Raw genomic sequence first — 5,628 nt, forward strand, 5'->3', positions numbered from 1 at the left:
AGATCGTATGAAAACACCGATTTACGTCTGAATGCAGATTCGGAAAGATCAGAACTTAGAAACTTGTTCGTAAAAGCGCAGAGAGCAGTAGCTATGTAGGAGGTTTGCAGTAATGATAAAGTGCTCAAAATAAAAGCAAACCAGATATTTAGAGTGGTTCGGTCAGTCTTGACCTACTCCACTTTTGGCTTCCTCCACCGACGAGGTCACCGACATCAACTAGAGGCCTTCCTTCAATAGGCGAAGGCCAACTGCGCTTTTACAGTTTCACTCCTTTTGACGGGCTCAGGAGACAACCCTTACAGAACCTTTCTCTCCTCTCTTTACAACTCAAGACTTGAAGAACAGAAAGAGGAGAACTTTCGGACTTTACACAAATTTGAGCTCTTAGAATCACAGAAAAGATCAAGAATTCGGTGTAGGTCTGTATCTTTTCAGTGCTGAATGGGTGGGGTATTTATAGGCCCCAACCCAGTTCAAATTTAGAGCTCTAAACGATCAAATCCCGGAATTTCGGGATCAGGCGGTTGCACCTCCTGACTGGAGAGGTTGCACCGCCTGGCAGAGCTCGAAGACTGAGCCTCTGGGCGGTGCTACCTCTGTCAGGGGCGGTTGCACCACTCTGCCAGAGCTCGAAGACCGAGCTCAGGCGGTTGCACCGCCTGGCAGAGCTCGAAGACTGAGCTCAGGCGGTGCCACCTCCGGTCAGGAGAGGTTGCACCTCCCAGTCTCGCTCAGAGACTGAGCCCAGGCGGTTGCACCTCTTGGCTGGGGCGGTTGCACCGCCCAGTCTCACTGGGAGACATAGCCTGGGCGGTGCTACCTCCCTGCCTGGGCGGTTGCACCTCCCACAGCAACTTGGGTCCGAATGGGTTGAACCATTCGACCAAATTTGAGTTCTTCAGGGGCCCAATTGCCCCAGGATTAAGCTAATGGGATCACCTCCCATTTCTAACTTAATCAAAGTTCTAACTACGATTATTTCCTAAGACATATTCTGCAGCTTGCTTTGGTGCGTCACTCGCTTCTTCCGGCGAGTTTCCGGTGAACTTCCGTCGATCATCCGATGAACCCTCGGTGATACTCCTGCGGACTTCCGGCAAACTCCTGGACTGCGACGATCCACTTGGCAAGTTCCGACGAGCTCCTTTGGCAAGCTTCTGGACTTCTCGGATTTGTTCCCGCAGAACCTCCGACGACTGTCCGAACTTCCGTCAAGCTCTCGAACTCCCAACGTGATCATTGTCATGACTCCGGCACAACTCCAGCTACATGTCTTACTTTCATCGTAGTTAATCCTGCACATGTAAAATAAAAACTTCGATCGAGACAATTAATACTAAGCATTAATCATGTTGTCCGACATGTCATTGGTCCCTCGACGCTTCGTCCGATTCTTTGGCGCATCGTCCTTTCCTGCAGCCTATTGCCCAATCGGCCAGTTGACTCCGCAACTCCGATATCCTTGGCACAATACCCGCTCTTCTTGGCCCGATGCCCGAGTCCACGACCCGAAGCCTTCTATCGATACGTCGACCGATCCACCGGCCTGACGTCCAATCTTCTGACATGTTCCTCCGGCACAACATGATGTTCCTGCTTTAATTGTCTTATCCTGATCGAAGCACCCTACGTCACTCAAAATGCAGATTAAATCATAAACATATATCAAGTAGTTTCATCATCAAAATACGAGATTCAACAATCATCACCAACAACGGGGCCCAGTTTAACAACGCCAAGTTCAAAGCCTACTATTAGTCCTATGGGATATAATTGAAGTTCAGCTAGGTCGCGCATCCCCAGACCAATGGCCAAGTTGAGGTCATAAACCGAGCAATCTTGGAAGGCCTCAAAAAGCGAGTCATGGGTGCACTCGGGGCTTGGGTGGACGAACTCCCTAGCGTCCTATGGGCGCTGTGAACAACCCCCAAGTCCACCTCGGGGGAATCTCCGTTCAGCCTGGCATTCGGAACCGAAGTGGTCCTTCCACCCGAAAATGGTATTCCCGACCTTGCACCCCATTACCTTCGAGCAAGACAACTCCAAAGAGGGCCTTAGGGCTAACCTGGACCTCCTCGAGGAGAGAAGGGTCGAGGCGCACTTACGCACCCTGGCATACAAAAAGGCAACGACCCGGCTTTACAACCGCAGGTTCCGCCCATGACCGATCAAGGTCAGAGACCTCGTCCTTCGAAAGACTGAAGTGAGCGACCCAACCTGAGCAAGAGGGAAGCTCGCACCGAACTAGGAAGGCCCCTATCGGGTCTATGGCGTGGTCCGAGAAGAAACTTACCGCCTCGAGATCATGGGGGGGAGTCCCCTGCCGAGGAGTTGGAATGCATCAAACTTGAGAAGGTTTTACCTATGAAAATAAAGAATCAAGGTTCCAAAAGGACAATTTCCATTAATCAAAAGGGGTGTACACATTGCGATCGAGAAAATACAAAGGAAAAATTGCATCCCTCAGTTCGGGGGACCCTCTAGGTTGTCATCGAAAGGGACTTCATCTGGCATCCCAACGCTCTGGTCCTCCGGAAGATCGGTGAAGGGATCCGGCTCCACCTCCAGGTCGGGACACTTCGCCCGAACACATGTAAGGGTGACCTAGTACCCGAACTCATAGGTCACTTGGCCCAACCTCACCAGACCAAGCTGGAACCCCATGGACTTTTTGTACTCAGAGATAGCCTCCTTCACTCTTTCGGGCACCAGCTAGTGCTCCTCGACCAGGGCTTCTTCTATCGCCTAGGACATGGAACGCGTAGCTTCGACATTTCACGAGAGAGAGAGAGAGAGAGAGAGAGAGAGAGAGTAGCTCATCATCTAGAGCCCGAACCCGCCCTCGACTCTCCTTCAGTTGACATTGGGAGTCGACCAGCTCGGCCTTCAATCGCTCGACATCAGCCTCTGATTCCGCGGCATGTTGCTCGGCTGCTACCACGGCCGCTGGGCCAGGCCCACCTTTCAGCTCCTCGATCTCTCGACGAAGGCCCAAGTTCACCTTGCCGATGCGCTCGATCACCCGATTGACATCATAAACACGATCGATCAAGGCCATAGTGTAATGTTGTCCTTGCAAGACGATCGACATCAGGGCCCGTTTCCAAAAAAAAAAAAAAAACTCACCCAAACGAGGGACTTGGCTGTCCGATTCATTAGCACCACTGAGGGTGAATAGTATAGCTACTTTGCTAGCGTCGAATGCAGCACCCCCCACGAGAACTCTTGAGCCGCTAACCCATCATACCAGATCCAGCTCTCAGCTCTGAGAGTGGGCCATCTGGTGCTATAAGGAGCCCCGGGCTCTTCCTCCGTGAGGTCAGCCATGCTAAGGGCCTGGAAAGGCTCCCCTTCAGAATGAGCGTAGATGCGACACAAGTCCTACATCGACTTCGGGCGAGTTGTAGACCACTTTGAAGGGCCTTCACCGGGAGACCCGGCACACCCCCTCTCCTGCGCCTACGCCGAGGCCTCACCCTGGAGGCCTCCACCCGACTCACCCGTCCCTAGCACTGCCTTTTTGTGATTCGTCGCACTTTCTGGAACCTTCCGGGTGTCGATCTTGGCTTTCTTCTTCGGCTGACCCACCTTCGGATCATCGGGCGACTTCGACCCACGTGTCGGCGTCCCCTTTCTTGAAGGAACCTCGAAACCAGATCCTTCATGCTCTCACGTCGACTGTGCTGCAGCCATAGAACGGGACATCCCCTTTAGAATCTGGAGGTTCACCATCTCTACAAAATAAAGGCATGATCAATAAGGCATCAGGAAAAGAAAAAAGAAAGAAAGCACCCCGGGCACGAATCTGATCGTACCCCTAGTAGCTGGACTTAGCCCCGCATCAACCAACCACTCCTCGATCATCCCCCTTATGGCCCGAGAAGAGGACAGGATCTCCCTCAATCGCTCCACGTGCTTGACCTCTTCGTGAGAAAGAAAAGGAGGAATGTTGTTGATCGCCCGGGAGGTCCACCCAATGCAAAACTCCCACCCCCCCGACTACAACTCAAAGAAGTATTGGGCCTTCCACCCCTTGTTGTTGAAGGGAGCCCCACTAATCCTAAACCCACTTCGGGCAGTTAGATAATACCTGCCCTGCCCCTTGCACAGGCGAAAGTAGGCCAAGAAGAGAGTTTGGGTCGGTTCGATCTCTGCCCCCCGACATTCCCTAAGGAAAACCACCAGATAGCGCCAGGAGTTCGACGCCATCTGGGACGGGGAAATCCCCCACCAATGGAGGCACTCTTGGATGACCGGGTGCAGTGGAAAACATAGTCCTGCCTCCAAAGCATCCATGGTCAGTCCGAATCCATTGGGAAATGAGTCATAAGGGCGCTGACCCGAACGCGGAGCGTGAAGCTCATAATCCGTCGGGATACTATAACAATCCCGGATTGGACCTAACAAGTTCTCGGGCACTATTGAGTCCATATCATGCCATGACCTAATCACTTGCAGGGCTACAAAAGCCTTCAAATCCATCGGGGACGAGCCACCCGACGAAGAACTAATCACTTCTACCCTACAACTACCGGAGCCCGAGCTGTTGATCTCGGAAATTGACTGACTAGAAGAGGGGGGAGAAGAAGACGAAGACATCCCGACCTCAAAACAATGAGCAGCAGGCCGAGTTGTAAGTAGGGAAAGCAACAGCGGAGCAATGCCACCCCTTTCCACGGTCAAGGGTTTATAAAGAAGAAACTCGTCGACCCCAAGCTGACGTTTGGGCTCCCCGAGGAAAGAGATGATCGCATCATTTAAAACCCGCCATAACTCCCAGATTCCCTAGTCTCGAAGCTCCCGCTAGAAGCCACTCGTGACAGGATATCTCCCACCAGAAGTTGCTCGTGACGGGATGTTTCCTGCCAGGACCTGTGTTGCCCTGCTCGACACAAGGACTCGGACATGTGCGTACACTACCATACATGCATTTTGGCACGCCGCCCAATGGCCACGTTGACCAGCGACTCGTCAGTCCTAAACCTGAGCCCGAGTTCAGTAGCTCGGCCAATAGATTCAATCTTTGCCATAATCACATAGCTCGGTCCCCCGACCAACGACTCATCAGTCCCAAACCTAAGCTCGAGTTCAGTCGCTCTACCAACAGATTCAATCTTTGCCCGAGTCGCGCAGCTCGATCCCCTGACCAATGACTCTTCAGTCCCAAACCTGAGCTCGAGTTCAGTCGTTCAGCCAACAGGTTCAATCTTTGCCCGAGTCGTGTTGCTCGTGTTGGGAAATCTTGGGGGCGACATCACATACGCAGCAGAAAAACAAGAAAACAAAATCCCCGATTCCCAAAGAGTTGTTTGTCGTCGTGTGAAGATTGGTGCGCAAAATCCGTGAAACTAGAAAACTGCGTATATAGTAGATTGTGTTACCTAGGAAGATCGTATATCCCTGTTTCCTTGTAGATCTTTATGAGAGGGTGAAGGAGGTCAAGCGTCCTCCTCTCTAGCGGTGATCCACACAGCAGGGCTGCGATGACGCTCCTCAAAACTCCAGGTCTGCTTTGAGATGGAGAGGGGAAGAAGAATAAGAGAGGCAAGCAAAGGCTCTAGCCTATGAGGCTTTGAATCCCTCCTATTTATAGAGGTCCCCTGTCAAACCCTAATGGATCCTCCC

Source organism: Musa acuminata, chromosome BXJ2-9 (genome assembly GCF_036884655.1).
Source record: "Musa acuminata AAA Group cultivar baxijiao chromosome BXJ2-9, Cavendish_Baxijiao_AAA, whole genome shotgun sequence".
Taxonomy (NCBI): Eukaryota; Viridiplantae; Streptophyta; class Magnoliopsida; order Zingiberales; family Musaceae; genus Musa; species Musa acuminata.